The sequence below is a fragment of the Equus caballus genome, chromosome 14 (assembly GCF_041296265.1).
Source record: "Equus caballus isolate H_3958 breed thoroughbred chromosome 14, TB-T2T, whole genome shotgun sequence".
Classification (NCBI taxonomy): domain Eukaryota; kingdom Metazoa; phylum Chordata; class Mammalia; order Perissodactyla; family Equidae; genus Equus; species Equus caballus.
Window position 1 is genome coordinate 82,220,325 of NC_091697.1, and position 21,983 is coordinate 82,242,307.

General features: G+C 34.7%; 1 long non-coding RNA gene across 3 annotated transcripts in view; it reads right to left on the minus strand.

Annotated features, from left to right (window-relative positions):
- Window positions 1-21,983, minus strand: part of LOC111767863 (uncharacterized) — a 784,370-nt gene that overhangs the window by 538,021 nt on the left and 224,366 nt on the right. For all 3 annotated transcript variants that reach the window (XR_011425153.1, XR_011425154.1, XR_011425155.1), the window contains one exon: window positions 14,470-14,569. This is a non-coding gene — a long non-coding RNA (uncharacterized lncRNA). The remainder of the gene's footprint in view (window positions 1-14,469; window positions 14,570-21,983) is intronic.

Here is a 21,983-nt window from a genome sequence, read left to right on the forward strand (position 1 = left end):
TAAGCACTTCTGCATTTTTAATAAAGATGTAGCTATAAAGAATATTTTTCAACAGCCCAATTTTGAGTAGCTTCACACATACCAGAAACACTTGCCAGCTACCTCTACAGACATTGTATATTTTAAATATTCATATGTATTATTCATTAAATATTCCTAATTGATATTTGTTATTCAGATAAACTGCCAAACTCTGGATCTTCCCATCCTTAAAAAGCATGTAATCTGGTTTATACGAGATTAAAATACTTCATTTACTCATTTGTTTGTTACTTTGTTAGTTTGGGCAAGCAATGTTCATTCATATTTGTGATTAGCAACTTATAGCTTCCGTCTCCTAAAAAGGCAAAAAAGTTTCTGGCCACCAAGGCCATCAGAATCAAATTCAAAGTGCTTTGCACAAAGTTCTTGCATCTCAACTGCCTGCTGTGTGAAAGAGCAGAGTACTGAAAGCATACTGAGAGAGGGAGAAAGAGAGAGAGAGAAAATAACTATAGATGAAATAATTACTACAGCAGCCACTTAATTGCATTTGAGTAGTAACATTTTGCTAGAACACTTCAAAACACTATTTCAAGGCATAATCCCTTTGTCTTATATTCCAATCATTTTAATAAAAACACCATGTTTTTATCCTTTTTTTTTTTTTTTTGGTTAAAAGAACACTGCTTTCCATGGTATGGATATTGTTGAGAAACTTGACCATCTGTCTTCATTGCACTGTTTTAATGTACAGCAAATGGTTGCACACTCAGCACACTGATGAAGTCTCTGATGGCATAAACATGCCTTGAACAGGATTCCCTGAGAAACCCCAGACTGGTAAACCCAGTCCCACAGAAAAGTGTTTCCTACAGCACCATCACTAAATCCCAAATCACAACTGAGAAAACTATCCACAGCTCTGCTCTCTTGGAGTGCTTCATTACCTGCTCTAGTGTAAATATTCACTCATCGTATACCTTATATATATGATTTATTCCTAGTTACTGAATTTTAAAAAGTCATCTTGAAACGTCCCTAAATAGATACACAGGGAAGTGACTAAATCAACCTGTTTTCTTGTTTTCTCTTCCTTGTTGTTTTGTCATAGCCTGGTGTCTTTCTGTTTTAAAGTAGATATTTTTAAAAGGCGTCAATACCCAGTGGTCTATCACACTACATCAAAAGTCATTTTTCCATAAACACAGAGGAAAATGCCTTGGAGGGTAAAAAAAACAGCACTGTTTTATAATCATGGTTTGACACTGATTCTGTTGAATTTATATAATTGCCAAACCTTATTGCTAGGCGTCCTCGGTTACCTAAAGGGGTCCTCATTAACCTGAGCCATCAGACAGGCAAACACAGCAGCGGACAATGTAATTTAGCCCTTTGCCATGTTCCTCTCGTCATTGCTGAAGGCACTGCATCCTGACACAGGATAAAAGAAAACAAAATGGAATCGGAATTTCAAGTGAAGAAAAATAATAAAACATTGTGATTATAATAAGGCTTCCTTTATGAAGTTCACATGAACAAAACTAAATGCTCCGTATTAATTTAAAAGGAAATTCATATTAAGAAGGGTGATATTTAATTTTACTCTACACATTGAAGTTATGAAAGACATTTTCTTTAGAAGGAGTTGCTATGAAAAAATGTACTTGAAGGACATTGATACTGAAGCACCATGGAGAATTTAGCAAATTAGCTTGACTTATTTTTGCTTATTCCTTCAAAGATGTTGACATTATATTATATGCTATTTAAAATATCATAATACCTATTTTTAAACAAAATGATACATCTTTGCTTTCTCTACACCATGGAGGTTATTATTTTTCTAGAGGATTTGAACAACATGGCTAGAGATTCATATTTAGATTTGACAGATTTAGAGGATGTTGTATTTAATTCCTAGAGGCAAGTGCCATGTGATGAACAAGACTGGGAACCCTACATTTGTTCCCAGATCCAACTTTGGTACTGGCAAGACCTGAATTGGGCAATATATGTTCCTTTAGAGGTTTCCTCTATCTCAGGTAAAATCAGAATAATTATCTAGTTTATAGGTGACTTTAATGCTTTATCATTTTTTAAATGGGCAAATACTCTTAAGGAAAGAGTGTATTACACACACATATAAATGTGGCAAAAAGTGAATCTATATTTAGGGCTCCTTCCTACACCACTCATGTCTACCCATGAAAAAACTTTGAGACTGCTTATAATATTAACACACACAAAATCAGATGCAGCATTTTAAAAAATGTAACTCTGAAATCAGACAGTTTAAGTTGAAATCTAATCTCTGACATTCTTGTATGGTGATCTTGGGCAAATTACTTAACTTTTCCGCACCTTCACTTCCTTAGATAAAAAAATCTATCTCCACCATAATTTGTTTTAATGATGAGAATTGTTATAACATATGTGAAAGTACCAGGAACAGTGCCCAGCTTGTAGTAAACACTAGCTAGAAATTTTAGCTGTGATTGTCATCGTACTAATGCATATGGAACAAGTTAGTTATACCACTAGAAAGTAAACGTAAGTGATCAGGCAATCAAAACAAAAAACTAAAATCAAAAAATATAAGAAATAAGATTCGATACTCGTTTTTACACAATTTAAAAAAAAAACCAGTACGTAAACTTCTATTTATTGCTTTTTATTACACATAAATCGTCTACAGATGCTCTAAAACCCATTAAATTGTATCATTTCATGAATTCCTTACTGTTTGGCTTTAAACAAGCTCACTCCCAATGTCAACCCCCAAAAATGAAAGAAAATGAACTGCTAAGAAGCTTAATCAACACTATCTAAATGGTTTCTATGTCTGACAGGGGTTGACAAGGGAAGACCAATGACAAGCCATCTTATGCTTAGAACTCGAAGAACTAGAGTAAATTTATCTGCTTTATTTTTGAAGAAATACTTAAATGCTGTACAGAGGCTTGCACAAAAGATCTCGATGGGAGTACAAAACTGAACTATACCATTGGGAGGATAAATATAAATACAAAAGCTGATAGTCAGATAGGAATATGGGTATCGGGATATCATGTACCCTGAGATAATATCTCTCTAAACGAGTATCAATTTTTAAAGTTAAAAATCTAATCCCATAGAAAGCAAATTTAAACATTTCAAATTGTACTACAAGAGAGTGCCTTTCAGAGTTTGGCTTAATTTTCTCATCATGGTGCTACCCATGTGCTTACTGGTTTATTAAGACTTCTCTGGGCAGCTCTTCTCAGTATGCTTACAAATTTTGTGTGATTATTATCATTTGAGACCAGAGCGTAGATCTGCAAGAAGCATGGAAAGATAAGGCCAATATTTTCCTCCAAACAAGGTTTAAAAAAGAACTCACTTCAGAGATTTTTCAAACATTTTAGCACCTAGCTTCAAATTCAAATTGGATTTTTATGTTAATACATATATTGGAATTAGAATGTTTAGTTATTTGTTTGCTTGACTTTAAAAGTCACAAATTTATTAGCCGTTTATTATTTCCTTAGTTATATAAATGATGTTTTCTTTTCTTTTTCTAACAAATATGTTTACTACATCTAAATAGAGGACAGCTGCTTATTTTCCTAATAATTTTTTATTTATATTCATCACTACCATGTATATTTTCACTAATCACTCAGTCCCAAGAATATATATACCTACACCTTTCTACTCCCAGTTAATTTGTTCCAAAGGGATGTCTCACATACTGAAAATCCACCTGGTGTTATGGAGAGTAAACTTCCCTAAAAGACACGAGGCCAGATGTACAACAATACACCCTCTACAATATAAACTATCAAGGGATGCCAAACTCAAATGCTCTGGAATCATAAGTAGAAGCTTGACCCTATTGACAAAACACTTTTTAATTATACTAGCTATCTCTTCCTTTATGATAGAATGCAGTTTCAACATCATCTTCTAGTCCAAAGTCACAATAATAATACCAAAAAGCTTAGATTAATATCCTACCTTTCATTTGAGTAGCTCAAAAAAACTTTTACATTCATAGCTACCTCACATCTTTACAAATTTTATTCTGGAGAAACTATTTTCCTCAAGGACAATGTAGTAAAGAAGATGCTCTTAACAAACTTAAAGGCAAAATGTTTTTATCCTTTATTGTCTTTGTCATACTTTTTAATCTGTCTATTCACCGTAAGCTACTCAGATATTAAAAAATTCTGATATAAAAAAATTATGGAAATAAAAACATATTTCTACTCAAAAAGTTGGACAGAAATGTTCATAGCAGCCTTATTCATAATACCCAAAGAGTAGAAATTACCCAAACATCCATCAACTAGTGAATGAATAAATAATAAAATAGTCATACATGCTGCAGCATGGGTGAACATTGAAAGCATTATAGGTGAAAGAAGTCAGTCACAACAGATCATAAATTGTAGGATTTCATTTATATGAAATATCCAAAATAAGCAAATCAATGGAAATACATAATAATGGTCACCTAGGGATGGCATTGAAGGGGACAGTTGCTGGAAAATAGAGAGTGATTAGTGATTACTAACAGGTATGGGGTTTCTTTTTGGAAAATCTTCTAAAATTGATTGTGGGGATGGTTGCATAAATTTATGACTATACTAAAAAACATCCCATTGTATAATTTGAATTGGTGAATTGTATATGTGGATTACATCTCAACAAAGTTGTTTTTAAAAAGTAATAGCAAACTTCAGCAGTACTTCTCCTATATTTTCAACCTATCTTCCCTCCATTTGGAGGACATTTTTTCAGTATGAAGCTTTCTAATCAAATTTTGAAGTCAATGATCCTCTTGTCTCTTCACCTTTATCCAAAGGGATAAGAGAACTTGGTCATGATTACACAGCTAGGTGGCAACAACTAGAACCCAAATATTACTTCCTTTCATCAAATTTTTGCCAATACCAAGAATATTTTTTGTTTGCTTTTTATGAAATGGATTTACACCTACTGTAAGTATTCTCCGACAATACTTTTGTTATACTGTAACCAGTTTCTTTCTAAGACATACATAACTTATTTTTGAAATACTTTGTCTCAATATATAAATTAACTTCTTCCTTGGCCCTTTTATTTTAAAATGGAATAGTCTCACTCTATAGGCGGTAGTTAGGTCTTGCACATTTGAAATCCAGCCATTTTTAAAATTTAGATAACTTAAAGAATTTTAGTATCTTTATAATGAGTGAAGGATGCCTAGAAATGATTTAATTTTTGAAACTATTTAATAGTTTTTTTCTTTCTTTCTTTGCTTGCTTAGGAGTAGTCCTTCAGATAATTGATGCTTTAAAAAAACTTTCCAGGTATCAATTTGAAAGTAATATTCATGTCATTTTGACTAAAACTATGGTTTTCCATATTTGGTACTTGAACCACTAAAAACAATTCTCCCAGGGTCATCCTCTTGACTTTATAATCAAGGTTCCAAAACATAATACCCATGTCGGAATTTTCAGATCTTCCATTGGTCATCCTGATGGATTGTCCATTGAAAGATGGGATCTGTCCTCCACTCTTAAGAAACTCTAGGTTTTCACTTTCCTTAATTTTTCTGGGAACAGCTTTTATTCTGCCCCTTCCTTCTGTCTATTTCATCTTTTTGTTTTAATCATCTTACTTTTCTTATTTCCATTCCATCCATTTCCTGAACAATCTCCCTTGGTAGAATTTCTTCCCATGTGATTAATTCATTTTAGCTTTTACCTAGAGGGTGTCACAATTTTCTCTCTGAGATACTGAGGAATAACTGTATCCCACATTTAGAAATAAAATAATGAGACACAAAGATCATTAACAAAGTTATCATGACTAGTTAATATTAAGTCTAAGCATAGAGCCTAGTTTTCTTACTTGAGATCTATTATGGACCTTCAAGTTACACTGATTAAGATACAGTTAAGAAATCGGCCTCAGATTTCACCAAATCAGACAGAAACACTTAAAAGCAACTGAATAGACCACCATAGGCTTTAATCTTTTATGATATTGGATGCTATGTACAATATGTTTTCTCTGTGAGACCTATTGGTAATTAGGGTACATGCGTGTTAAATACTTAAGGAACTAACCCTAGTATATTTTGCAAAATTATCTCAGGCAGAAGATATGTCTTCTTCCTTTGACCTCCATAGTATGTTATTTATCTTGGTGCCTAGCGTTTTTCTGCCTCATATTCTATGTTTTGTCTCTTTCACTAAAAAGATTTTCTTGAGGGAAGATTTGCATCTGAGTCTTCTTTCCTCAATCAATGATACTAACCAATTCATTTTCATCCAATAAAGCTCAGTATTTGTTGCAGGAGCATATGTTCCTATCCTTTTCATAGCCTGTGGAATTGTTGCAGAGCTGTGAAGTAGGTTTCAAAGTTGTCATTATTTTTTGAGCTACGAGCATCTGAATTATTTTCCCTCTTAACTGAACTAGGTAAGAATAATTGTTATATTACTACATTCAATCATTTTTCAATGCTGTCTATACCAAACTTGCCCTTTCGAAATCACATTGAACAAAATGAATCCACGTGTTTCTTCCAAATGATAGACAGTGTCACAAGCAAAACATGGACAATCTGTCTGATAGGGTCTCCACCGGTCTCTTCAAGGGAATCCAGATCCCTGAAGAACTCAGAAATCCATGAGAAAAAAATTGTTTCCAACCCAATACTAACCTTACCTTAAAGACAAACCTTTGCTTTATGAACTCCATAGACATTTCATACCAAGTAGTACCACTGAAAATGTGTGAGACGAGACTGAGTAAGAGCATGACTCCCAGTATGTAAAGGGTAAGTATATATTTAAAGCAAATAATTCAAAAAAGCTTATTTTTCATAATTTATATTTTTTCACAGAAATATATTTACATGAAGGATTAGCACCTATTCTAATTCTTCCAAATTTGATTAGATAAAACAAAGTACAGTAAGAGGTGTGTATTACATTGATTAATAGGCTGAACTCTGATATCAAACCTACATTTGAATTCACACCCCACTACTCATCAACTGTGAGACAGTGGGAAAGGTATACAACCTCTCTGTGCTATAGTTTTCTCATCTGAAAAGTAGAGTGAATACTTGTACCTACTAATAAGTTTATGTGGCTTAAAAGAGATACTGCTTATAAAGGCTTTGGTAGAGTACTGGTACATAGTTAAAAGTTCTAGATATTTTTATAACAGAAATATCATACAACAGCATGGATAATTAAAGTTTTGAAGTTGTCTTTATTTAAATTTCATTTTGAAGTTTCAAAAACATAAATTTATGATTTACTAAAGTAATCTCAAATAATGTTACTATTTTAGAAAATAATATTGCTTTATAAGCAACACATTAAAGTTTTAATTTTTAGGCAACATGACTCACTCAAATAAGATCCAAAATTTTGATGTTATGATAGCAAAGGGGGCTACTTCCATAACCTCGGGCAAAGAACAATCCCCTATATCGAAGAACATTATCTTCATCTATTTTACTCTATTAAGTAGGTGGGTAGAGAGAGATGGCGAGAAGAAGTGGATACAGAAAAGAAAGAAACACTCTGTCATCTAGCCACATTACCAGATGAAACTTTATAATCGTTTGGTCACCACAATGAAGCTATATTACCCTTGCATCTGAACTAACTTTGAATTTATGCATATAACATGTATTTTAACAACCAGAAGATTCAGATGGCAAGGCAATTTTCTTAGAAGGTGGCAAAGACCCAGCTGTCAAAATCAAGTTGAGAAGTAAAACTCAGTATTCTGGGGGTGAAGGTAGAAGGGCGAATGGAGACTGTCAAGAATCCACTTGTTCAGGGGCACTGCGTGAGGTCCAAGGCTGAAATGTAGGTATAGAGGAAAACACAGAAATCGGGTAAGGACTAGGTCTTGGGATAATACTCTGCAAGGACATTTGATGATAAACCTCAAAAATTGGACCTCCTTAAATTTCTCTTGTGCGAGGTAAGGACTAGTTGAAGATAAGAACCAAGTCATTCCTAGAGGTGGAAGCCAAATGGTTCCAATTTGAGAAGGCAGACTTCAATGTCTGATGACTCTCATCCTGGAAGGGAAAGTCATCTTTGAAGAATACTGAGCAATGGAAAGAATACTAGCAGCATCTAGTGGCCTACCTATGTAAGTGCCCCCAGACCTAGGTCCTAAGGTAGAAAAAGTGACCCTACACATGGTGAAATATTGACTGACTTTAATGGGTTTCTCATTTCTGGAATAATAACAGTGGAAACAAGAACAATTGTCTAGACTACCATGTTCAAAGCATCTCGGGGAACATAAAGAGGCATACAACGTCCAAATAGTTTAATGGAACTGTATTCCTCCTGCACAGTTTACCCAGACAGATGAAAATCAGTACAGTATGGCTGAATACATTGATCTTTTCATATGTTTGATCAATCAATATATAGAGCATTAAAGTAATGAAGAATTAATTTTGAGAGAGTAACATATGACACATTCCCTATGCTCAAAATAGATCCGGTCATAGAGCCTACTTAGATTCTACTTCTATATCTACAACTGCCATTTAACCTCCGTCTTATAGGAGCAGTTCTAGATTACAACATTAAATGGAAGAATTTTTTTACCGTTTGCTATTTACCCGCCTGTCTAAATCATTTACCCTTATGTCTATGGTGGTCCAAAAACAGTTTATTCTAAATATTTCTGAACAGCTGTTGAAATAAATCATTTGGAAGAATTATTCTATTGAGGAGACAACTCCATTGACAGTTTTGCCAAATATCTGTGCCTAATAGGACATCAGTGTATTTTTTTCAAAGGAATGCACATTTAACAAAATTGTCAAAATGATCTTAAAGGGATGGAAGCAGCTTCCAGAAAAAGAAGTGTCTGATAATTGGGGGAAAAAATCAATTAATTAAGCTCCACTTTACAGGTATTAAAGAAATGGACATTCCCTGAATTCTCATTCACTCAACTGCTCTTAAAATATTTAGGATTTAGTGAACTCCTGCCTCTAACTGCTGCATTAGAATTTAGCTTCGCTAACTAAAAATCATTCCTTTTCTGAATGCAGCACAGTTGCAAGTTTCTCTTTAAAGCCTTTCAGAAGGCAGTTCTTTTTATTCACAGCTCACTTCTCTTCTTCTCTTAATTAGTAGCTTGAATGTGATTTTCCTTTTTTTAAATTGAGCAGGCTGTGTAGCTAAATGGTGTTTTTGACATTCCTGCACTGGGGACAGATTCAAAATGAAGGCAGAAGACAATAGAGATTGACTACATACTTCATGGACCCAAATCGAGGGAAATGCTGGTAATTACAGGAATTCGGCAACACTTTGTCTCTTGGCATCTGTACTTGGAAAAACAATGAAATAATCATGGACAAATATGATGTGAAATGTGTTTATGGAGCGGGATGTTTTATTAACACTAAGCACTGCAGAGAGATAAGCACCACTTGCTAATTTTAAAATTTCTATGAACTGGCACAATTAAGCTTAATAATTATTTAAAGACTGTAATAAAGATGAGTCCACTTTGTACCGCATTTTAGAGAAAGAAATAAGTAGGGTCTAAAGTTCAGTTTGGATAGTGTACCACCTGTGCAACTTTGTACTTTTCTAATCCAGTAAGATTGAAACTGGAAACACCTCCTGACACATTAGTCTCAAAACTTAAGAATTTCCTCAGTTCACATTTTGCTTCTTCGCTAATTTTTTTTTGTTTTTGTTGTGGAAATTATTCGTTGGGGGACTTTTGTGCCTTAGATGTTAATTTTAGAGATTGCTGCTGAACACCGTTGGTGGCCATCAGGAAACAGTAGGTCTAATTGAATAAAGCATTGAATATATTAACTGTTTCTTCCAGAATAGTCATTTTTCCCATTACAGATTCTTCTATAAAACAAAACAAAAAAAAGACGCTCATGGTTTTTAGTCCTTTAATGGAAAACCAGGGAATAGAGGCTTGTTAGAGCCTTGGGCAGGGCGCAACAATGTCTTCCACTGCATTAGCCCAATGATAACAGATTCAAACTGGATATCAAAACCACCAGAATTTGCATTGAGGATTAAAAACATGAACAGATGAGACATTGAATTATTGATCAATAATACAGATTGATGTTCAGGAGAAATTTAATATATTTTAGCTTCATTTCCTGTGGGGGAGACAAGACATTTCTATTAATGAGTGTGTCCTCTGTTTTCTCCCTTCCATATTCTTGTGTCTCTTTTGCAACTCACTGTCATTTCCTGAGTGATTTTAAAAGATAAACTTGCATATTTTACTTTGTAGCATGAGAATAAAACACAATGAATAGCTATTCTCCGAGTATAAACCAGGGAACGCCAAGCTTCATTCATCTCTGTTCATTCCTCACAGAGGAAGTTTATTATGGCATTTATACTGAAAAAAAAAATTATTCATTGTATTTGGTATAGAAAAGGGATGTTGCCAATAATTATTTCTGAGCCAGAGTTCTGTCAGCAGGAATGGAGTATGATTGCCTCTCCTGCCCACAACAAAAACTCAGATGAGTTGATTTGCAACAGTCTGTCCTATTGCTTGTATTCTTTCTGTATTCTCAGCAAGATTATTCCAAAACATTGGTACAAATTCCATAGTTGCAAAGAGGCAATTTCTCATTAGACCTGAAACTTGATAGAGATCCACATTACAAAAGAATATGGAAAAGTAGCTTGTGCCAGTAGCATATTTTCAATGCCTCTCTCTTTTATTTGCATCCACATTAGTTGAATAGGAACAGAGCTGGCCTTGAGCAAAAAGATGAAGTAGGAAATCTAAGCCCAGCTTCTTTCTGTGGTCTCTATTCCTCCTGAGTTGTGAATTCTCCCTAACCTCCAAGAACCCATCCCACCCACTCTCCCCCTCGCCACACACACACACACACACACACATACACACTACCTCAAACTCTCTCTCCTCTGTTTCAGGTCAAAGGCTTACAGCAATTTTCAACTCCCAGCACAAATGATTCTCAGTTAAATAGCTGACTTTCCCTGAGATATCTGCATTTTAATCCAAATTTCCATTTGTGAGATATAAAAACCAGCCCCTGTTAGAGAGGGGGAAAGGTAAAAGATATCATTCAAGCACAAAGGGTAAAGCTGAGAGTGGCAATAAGATAGATTCTTGAAAGAAGGTCAGGCAGGTCTTTTTGTTTTCCCAAACATTTGTACCAGCCACTTCTCAGAATAAGTTCAGAAGGCAAGCTTGATTCAGTTGTATCAGAGGAATGGAAGGAAAATGTGTATAGAAGTAACCAACAAGGGGAAGGCCCACACACTTATTCTCATGTTTCCACAAACCTGATGCAGCTGCTCTCATTGAAAAAGAAAAGGAAGGAAGGAATAGAGTGAGTGAGGGAAGCGGGGAGGGAGGGAGACAGGAAGAAAGGGGAAAAACATGCCCCGCTAAGGGCTCTGTGCCTAAGGAAGCAACATGCAGGCATCATCTGTTTCTTCCAATCCTATTGGACCATAATTCTCACATCTTACTCAGAACTTAGATTCTGAAATCTGTTTACACAGTAAAAATCATGTAGAATCGACCATCAACAATTTTGCTCAATGATATCTTTTCAGTAAGTTCAACATTGACCCAAGGTTGCTTTTTTCCCTCCAGTCTTAAAGCACATTACTGTCTTTTAGTTGAGTACTAGATGAAATGTGAGAGGTATTTTATATGAAAAATATTTGCTTTGATCCTTCTCAGTGTTGTGATATGCCTGCACTGTGAGAGGCATGCAGCAACTGAGTCTGAGAGAAAGTGGAATCTCATCTCAGATTATACTGGGTAGAGTGGCTGGCACAATTGTTCACATTTATAGCCATGGAATCTGGAAGCTGCCCTGCTAACAACTGGTTTATCAACCCCAATCTAGCCTGATGATTTAACTTTTACTCGAGCAGGAGCACCCATAGGTCCTCGACCCAGAGACTCTGCTTCTTTCAGACCTCAGTCCTCTAACAGTGATAATTCTGGGAAAGGAGCCACTGTTTATTAAAGAATCTCTTAAAGGATCTTAAAGACTCTCTGAGTTAAAAAGTAGCATGATAGGGAGGAAATGAGACTGGCAGGAAGACAGGGGCATGAAGAAAGCTCTGGTAGTAGGTTTTAGCTAAAGCATTGAAGACGAATGCATGGGGATCTGGGTTATGGGATCTGGGGTATCATAGGAGTTTTTCTTTTAAAATGTGCTCACATCTCTGTGTGTGAATATATGATGATTAAACAGTGGGTGGTTCTAGGAGGAACTGTAAACATTAACATGGTTTTGAGACCCTGGTGAAATGATAGAGAAAAGAAGAAACTACAAATTTGATTTCACTATGAAAAAGAAATACTAGTTATAGAATTCACATAATTTCATAGCATTGACGGCTTTTTGCTTTGTAGAATAAAAAGTACTATACTTATTAAAAAGTGTGCTAGATTACTGTTGCTTTGACTTCAAGCATTCTTGCACACTTAGTATGTGCTCTTCTGCATGCTCTGCTCATTATTGTTTTTAGTCCAATAATTTGAAATATAATTTGTTTTGTTTTCCATTACCAAAGATTATTTGGGAAGAATGTAAATTTGTATTTCAGCATTACTGAAACCATTAATACATATGCCTTATCAAATAACTACTAGAAACCTCGTCAATAAAATAAACAATAAGTATTTATGCCAAACTAAGTTTTCTTTTTATAACAAAATATAAAACTTATGTACATAGGTATTATGGTTCACAGATTGTCACTTTATCACATTTATTGTGAAAAAATAGTGCAGATATTATTTGTAGCAGTACTAGCATACCCCCAAAATGCCATTAGCTTTTATGATGGAACTTTGTAGTTGAATGCAGACATTCTTGTCTAGAGAGTTGCTTCCTTCTGTGTAATGATTCAGGGGCCCAGGATCCACCCATCTTATAATACTTCTAGGACTTCATAGTCCTCTGTACCCAGTTGGTAGAAAAAGAAACATATGGAAAGGGCATATCTATTTTCTAAAAGCCTTGCCTTAGAGGTGACACACTTTCACTGTTATTCCATTGCATTTTGCTTTACTACTACCCTAAGGATTTGCTGCTGTCATAATTTCTCCCAGGTTTCTTTGTTCATAAAAGTTATTCTTTTGTCCCATTTCTAGTCAGGAAATTAAGAACACAGGCAATGAGGACTGAGCAGGACAGTGAGTAAAAGGTAAATGGAGGTCACTTATTGATTCTAGGAATCAAATCATTGGTGATCTAACATCAGAACAATTGGGAGGAAAAGGGCGAGTTAAAAGCCACCAGTCCTACATCTTTATTCCACTGGCATTTCTGCCCTTAACGTGTTGGGTGAACTTGGGAAAACAGTTGTACTCTTTGGGCCTGTGTTTTTGTAGTCATAAAATAAGGGACTTGCACTAAGGATAACCTTTCATAAAACCATAATTTGAGATTAAATTACTACATAAGCCTGCATTAATTAATAACCTACATGGTCTTGCCACAGGTAAATGTATGGTTTCATTTATTCTTCTTGAAATATTAAAAATAACTCAGAGACTTTATTATTAGTTGTACTATTACCACTACAACTATTATCACTACAATTTGAATTACAAAGACCCATTATTGAATGCTTACTACATTACATACATTCTGCTAAGTGAAATATATTTGCATATCAAGCTCAATCAGCCAGAAGTAGCACAACTGAGAAAGAAACCACAAGCCAAACCTGAAACCCTAACTCCTCATGGCTGCATTATACCAGATTCACAGATCACTATAGGGAACCATTGGCTAAGAGGAATTACCATTAGATGGTTCTATCATATCTGTACATTTGTGAACTCAGACCAAAAAGTGAAAAAAATCACTGTGGCCCATCCTCAGCTTGAAGTGCCCTTCTTCAGTTTGAACACTCTGTGTCTTGGTGTCCATATTTGACAAATGAAGTTTATCTAGCTTATCCATAACTCCCTCATATACCTTAAGTACCAATTAAGCCACTGCTCCAAGAGAATAAAAAACCCAACTTCTGAGAATTAACTATATGAACATAAGGTAATGAAGCCAACTCAATTATCCATGGTAAGAGATGACAAGGAAAAGCAAGACTAAATTAAATATACAGGTATATATAACCACATTTTTGCCATTCACCTAAGCTCCGAACTAGCGCTAATAAGCTGCAAAATAGATAGATTTGAATTTGATCACTTTCCTTCTCCACCTCCTACTCTTGTCTGGTTTAAGTGCTAATGGGCAGTCAACCACCCTTTAAAAGGCAGGAAAAGCAGAGGCTGGACTGTGCAATCAATAGACTGGATAATTAGCCTCTGAGTAATTGAGAGTTAACTGTCTTATATTAACTTCACCCCATTACTCCCAGAATATGAACAAGCCAGAGCAAGCTGGACACAAATATGAGAGAGCAGAAGAAAAAAGAAGGGTGGTAAAGGAAAAGAGTTCTTTACCTTAGGGTAATCATATCATGTGAACTCTAATGACACGAAACCAGATGACAACGGCAGCCTAGCAGAGCAACTCCAAACGTGACAAGATGGTCCGTAAGAGCTGTAAGAGAGATGTTTCCCCTTAGCACAAAATTATTTTTCTCTTTTCTTCCTACAACAAAAGACTCACTCTAGGCTTTGGCTGTGTTCCCAAAAGATTGGGTAATTAAGCAGGTAAGATTTCCAAGGAGAAATAAATATTTTTCAGTGACTAGACACTGTCATTGGGCTTTGATTCAAATGTGCATAATTTTTGAACAGGAAACATAATGAAAGGAATGTTTCACAAATTAATATAAAGCCCAAAGGCATACCTGGCACTCGCTTACATGAAATCATTGTCTTTCATAAGCCAGGAATGTCAACCGAGTATCCATCTTGGAAAATGATTTTCTCCTTGTAGTATTAGCACTGGTTTTACAGAAAGAAAAAACTCAGCTTGAAGAAAAATGCTTATAAAACAGACCTAAGCCTATTTTTTATAGATTTGAAGACGTTTTAAAATATAATAATATCAGTTTCAGCACCATCAGGGAAAACAGTGCCTCCTCTTCAGAGGTTGAGAAACTAAAGAGAAGGGTTAAATGACATGCATAATTTCACAGAGTGACTAATTCAGATTAGAGGTTTGGATATACAGTGCTGGCTCTAGGCCCAGAACACCAAACTACTATTCTCTAAAATTAATGTGAAACTCTGAAAAGTAAAATGGCTTAAGAAGCTGAGGAAAGTCCCCCCAAATATAATTTTAACTAAGCAAGTGAGAATGAGTCAAGCACAAGTTGAATGACAATTTTAAGGTGTTGGAAAATCACTAAATCATCACTGGGAAAATTGAACAAATTTTTTCCTTTATAGTGGTGATAGGTTTAGGGTGATCACGCTATACTCTTCTGTCTGTTCTCCCAATAGCAAAGAGAAAGATAATGGTTTAACCATGCAGTGGGGGATATACTTAGCAAGATCAGTTTCTATAAATTTGACTTAAGAAATTTGAAATAACATGATAAAAATATATTTATGAATCTCATTTTATGCAAAATATAAAATATGAACATCAAAAAATTAAACACATCAAGAATTGCTTCATTTCTAAGATGATGGTGAGCTGAGTTATAAATTCAAATAAATTCATTTAAATTGGTATATATTCCTATTATGAGAGCAACACATTTTTATGTGCTTAAACACTTTCGTAAGTTATTTTGAGTGCATAGCATGCCATTATTTTAATGTTCACCATCAGTGTAATTTAAAATCTTTTTATAGTCTTTATTTTTCAAATGATTAAGTGCCCATAATGGCACAGACTGCTAGGGAGGAAAAATCAGGAAATCAATAATATGATAGTAAAATTTAGAGGCAATAAAATATTAAGATAAAGGCTGTGCTTGTTATCAATTTATTGCCCATTGGCTCCAAATACATCCTTCACTACTTGCTCAATGAAAAAAGAGAAGGACGCTTTAAGTGTTTTTTTCTTTGCTAGGTGGCATGATATTAAGCTTTATCAAGAGGGTACTAGAAGGACATTGCACGAGAAAAGTGCTTTCCTTACTAGTTCTGGTGTGCTCCTGGACAGGTTCCTGCTGCACAGGCAGTTTCTCCAGTACCACAGCTACACCAGCAGCACAGTAGCCTCCATGGCACCTGGCTCCTGTCATGTATGTGTGTGGTAGTAGCAGCACCCAGAGGCCAGCAGCTTCCCCAGTCATCCACTTCAGGCAGTTTTGTAGTTGAAGGCCTTCTAGAGAGACACCTCATGGTAAAGACCTTTCCCCAGCACCCTCAGAGGTGGATTTCTGGCACGTTGTAGAGAGCATATTTCTAGCAAGTTCTACCAGTGCAGCAATACAAAGATTTCTCTCCCATCCAGTGAACCATAGCCATGCCATCTCCATCAAGGTCTGCATCTCAGTCTTGGAGAGGCAACTCTTCCTTGGGTGCTCTCATTCCTAGAGGTAGGGGCTGCTCTTTATAGCTACTAATACTATATTCTTTAGAATTTTCTTATTACCCGCAACCCCTAGCAACTACAATCCCTTGTTATAGGCTGCGCTTGTTATCAACTTATTGCCCATTGGCTCCAAATATATGTTTCATTGCCTGCTCAATAGTTATAGTTAATAATTCTTTATTATAACTTTCCTTGTTCAAATCACTCTGCAGATTCTGTCTTCTGAATGGACTTTGAAATGATACAAACTATGACTGAACCACTGTGATTCTCCATAATGTCATCATTGGAGAGATCACTGTGAATAATTTACAGAAAATGCTGAGAAAAAAAGAATTTTTAAAATACGCTAGAAATTTGAAGATTTATGCATTTGAAGAAGGCATCCACTGTTTACATTCATTCTTCAGGAAAATTTTCTTGAATTACGATAATTTTGAATTATGCTAGGTCTTCAGGAACTCATCCCTTATATGTGACTGTCCTTTATACACACACACAAGCTTTCTAAAATGTCGTCGATGTTTTTACGCCAGCCAAAAGCTCACTAAGTGTTGAGTCTGCAATTTATGCAAAAATATAACACTTTATAACTGCAAATATGAAACCACATACTGACCAAAATTACAGAATGTTTAAAAATATTTTGAAATTGAAATGAGGTTTGACTTTGTTCTCAAAGCGATATTCCTTTATGCAACTCCTACCAGTACTTGCATCATGCTGATCCTGTCTGCTCAGTCAAGTATCTTTTTCTTTGCACTGAAAAAGAGTCACAGGGGGAATAAACTACTAGGCAGGATGGATCAGCATCCAGCTTGCAGACAATTGTGAATATTTATAGAGCATTTGAGTATTATTAGCTGAATCTTTTTCTCCAAGCACTGTTTTGTTTAATATGTGACCAGAATAATATCTGAGAAAAGAAAATTGTGTGTGTGTACAGAATTTTCACACACACACACAGTGTGCTCATATGTGCTCACATTTGTGTAACTTGCCCACTGGCATTTTTCCTGTGGCATTTTCCATCTCCTTCTCAGACTCAGTTCTGACTTTCATTTCTCATTTTAGGTGTCCTGCAAAGTCAAGGACTAGACCTTCTTTCTCCTGAGGCATAAGAAATGGAAGGAGATTTCACTTTACAAAAGCAATGCAGGCTCATTCAAGAGAAATCAAGAAATCCAGATAAGCAAAAGTCTATAACTAAACCCCATAATTCCTCTAACTTATCCAGAGTCAATTTATGTTACCACCTTGTATATACATACACAAGTATGCACATACATACACAAGTCACATTCTTCAGGATCTTTTTCTAAATATGCCATATATGTATTTACTGTTTTTCTAATAGATTTTTCCAACTAGGCCATTTGTAGTGTACGTTACATTTCAGTACTACAACATCTTAGTATTGAAAAGAGTACAAGGTAACAATAAATGAATAAAAGAGGAATATGAAATTCGAAAGAGTAAAAAAAATTTCTGAAAAAACTTTGGAACTAGGAATATTTATTTTCTAACAAAGTATTTTGTTGACCAAACAATTTGCTTTTGGTTAAAAGTCCCCTTCTATTGAAGGAAAGCTGCATTGTTTGTAATAGTTAGAATTATTGAAATGCAACCAAGAATGCATGAAATATGTCCCATATATATCAGAACTAGTGGTCAGGTCAAAAGTTTAGGGTTCAAAAGACTGAGATCTAGAGTAGGAAACATCAAAGCAGAGCAGACCAGTTGGCTCTCACTGAATTTTATGTCTTATTTCAATGCCAAAAAAGAAAGAGTTGATATAGCTGTCTCAAAGTCAGTTATGAAAAATAACTTTCTCTCTTTCACACAGATTGGTCACAATTAACTTCACAAAGCAAGTAACTTGGTGAATTAAAAGTTTGCCATAGGATCAACATGTATTTTCTAAGGCGGTGTGTGTGTGTGTGTGTGTGTCTAACCTGTAGGAAAAAGGCACTGTCTAAAATATCTTAAGTAAAGGCTGTTCTTTGTTGTACAATCTTATCTCAGAAATGTGACTTCACTAATGTGTGAATTCCAGCATACATTTTTTTCTTCTGCCAAGAAAACTAAAAGGATCAGATTTGTGTCACCATTATCTAAGAATGAGATGACGTTCTACATTATTCCAACTTGAGGATAAAGAATGCCCTAGTATGTCATTTTTATTTTTGATGTTGAACACGTCACTTGTGTAAATACTTAACTTGATTTAGTAAATGTTTTCAAAACATTATGCTGTTATCAGTAAATAGAATCCTCTATCAAAATTAAATTATAGACTTAACAGCAGTAAATAAATTTACTTTACTAAAACTTTAGCCAGAAATAGAAAACACAACATTTTTATACTCTCCACTCACAACAAATTTCCAATATGATTCCTAAAGGATTTCAATATAAGAGAATTTTCATTCTATCTTTTGGTATTAATGTACTGCTACTGGTCTTATTTCTAATGTAAGAGGATGACCTAAAGAACCACAGATTAGAAAGTTTGAATCTTAAAGATGAATCTGGAAAGCTTCCCAGATGATATATCTGCATAATAAATTATATATAACTCAGAGGTTTAGACTGATAGAAGAGACAAGGAAGAATCAGTAATTAAACTTATTCTCCATGGACGTCCTGTTCACCCAGGGAAATTTCTACATAGGGTTTCTACTCCCTGGCATGCCTACCGCCGGGCTGCTTTAGAAGGCATGAGGTCATTACAATTAATCTTATAATATCCTGACATTTCAACTCAGCAACTCCCAATACCCTACCGAAACACTCGTATCATGATTTAGTAAATCTTCAGAGTTATTAGAAAAGTGGAGTTTTACTTTAGCAATTGAATGCCTACTACATTAAAAAAAAACCCTGTTTTAAGAAGGATTCAAACATGCATGAAATAAGATCTCTGCCCTTTAGGAATTAAAATGTAATTTAGGAGGAGAAGATGTAAATATGAAAATTACAAACAGAAGCTTATTTTATGAGATAGCATTCAAACACTAAACTCATATCTATGTATATTAAGTAAACTATGGTTTCAACCCTAGCCAGAAATGTATTCTTGAATTGCTATATCCAAAATTCTTCATATTTATTGAACCTTATCAGTATCCAAATAAAATATTTTGCTAGTTTAAGTAAAGAAACGTTGTCAGTAATTTCAGACTGCTTTCCTCTTATAACACAAAATGTTGACTGTGAGAAAACCAAAACCTCAGAGATAATATCTACTCAATCTAAATTATAAACTATTGTTGGGATGAAAGTATTAAACAAGATGAACACAACGAATCATCACACACTCAATTATGAATAATTGAAATCTTAAATCATGTAAACAAATGTGGAAACTTGGGCAATGAGGTTAAATCTCTGATGTATAAACTCAAGAGGATAGTCTCAGTAAATAATTGTAGAGTATAGTCAGAATTATCAAGTATACATAGGGTAGAGGACTTACAAATCTTCCCGAGATTCTTTGGATGGTGGCAAGATAGCTAACGTCACTTACACACTTCACAAACATACACAAAAACCATTAGAGTCACAATGATCACAAAAGGCCCATTCACGGTAAAAATGTAGCTGATTTAGGGTTAAATATTAGTTGATATTCTTCTATTTCCCAAATATGCAGTAACTTAATTTTGTTTCAGCTGAAGAAAAGAAGCTGTACACCAATATTGGCTCTAAAAGGTGGAAACAATAGTTTAGAAGTACCTTTAATATTTGGTTTGTAATTATGAAAAGTTGATTTCAAACTTCCTTGAGATTGGGAAACTGCTATTTGATTTTTAAGTGTCCTGTGAGTTTACCTTCACTGCTTCTCAAAGAAAAGTACCAGACTTTTCCCACTTCAGAAGTCTGACTTCCCCATGATACATTTTGAATTGAACCATGGTTGACAGTTTTATTACAAATATGTTGCACTTGTAATTGTTACACCAAAGGAAGTGATTGAAAAAATTTGCAAAGTTATAAAATTGGACTTCAGTTCTGTGGAAAACGAAGGAATAAATGTTAGCTTTAAAAATAATATCCTCAGAGATGTGTATATCAAGACGAAAAGATTCAAATTTGATTTATTATTCACTTTGGGTATAGCACTTTCTGATCTGGAAAAATAAAAAAAAAAAAAAACCAGCTGAAGTTATTCCACTTTACATGAGTGGTGACAAATCACTACGTATAGATTTCTTTCCAAAAGCCTCACTGTCCATGGCATAAAAATTGCTAGAAAGGGTTCCGTGTGTTGCTATTTTAACATCTCCCACCACACTATACAAATGCCAGTCGGACCACTCTGCCTTTAGGGCTTTCAGAAAGCGGCTTTCTCTAAAGGTTACAGGTGATGTTATGTCTTCTAAGAATGTCAGCTCTCTTGACACTTCTCCATGATGTCAACATGGTTGATACTCAAATTTAGGTAAACGGGTTTAATTTGAGAGAGGATTCTATTCTCGGGTCCGTCCATCTTTATGTTTGCTACTTGTTTCACATATTAGTTTTATTTTAAACAAAAGCCATCCTGCTTCATTTGCCCAGCTTTTAGCTTCAATTACTTTATTTTTACTTTTCATCAGGTGAAATGATACCTTTAGACCCTTATATCTTTAGACTTTGAGACCCCAGAGGAGAGACGTTTTGTTCAGAAACAATACTCAGTCCCACCTGGGTAACAGACACTTTGTCACGCTCTTTATTAGAAATCCTCATGTACAACAGAGTGAAACTGTAAAATTTCTATCATGACACACTTATGGCTAGACTGGATTTTATTTTGTAACATTTAAAAAATTATTTTGGTGTTATTTCAATTCTGAAGTGCTGAAAAAAATGTTACAAGCATTCGTGTATTCTTACAGAACTCAAAAATTAATTCACTTAAGAAAAATGTGTGGCAAGACTTTACACCATCAGCTGAGCTAATTACTATGCCATTTTGAAATAAAAGAAAAGTTGCATAGAAATTTAGTTTGCAATAAAACAGACTTCTAATGCAAATTTTATCTTGGTGTTTGGAAAGGTTTACTTTCAATACCTGAGTAACAGCTCACAGACTAAGTTCATCAGTGTTCTCAACTGCACTAAATAAGCAATAATATGTTCTCCCTCCTGATCTCATCAATTTGGAGATTATTCAATTACAAATTAGGCATTTAAAAATTTTTTTTCCGTTAGAAAAGCAAACTGAATTGTTACTACCTTGTATATTTTTAATAAGAATTGGGATGGAAGTTTGATAATGCTTTTGACAACAATTTAATGCCAACCAAAAATATACCTTAAAAACTCAGAATGTATCCTACAAAGATGTAGAGAAAATACATAATGTAAAAGTTAACAATGTTGCTAAATATACATACCTAGCAGAAGTAGTACTAACATTACAAAAATATCAAATGATCCTATGCCAAGGTTTACCCCATGGAAAACTGCAGGCAAAGTAAAACATCAAGGTTTTGAAGATTCATAAGACCACAATTGAAGTAAAAGCATC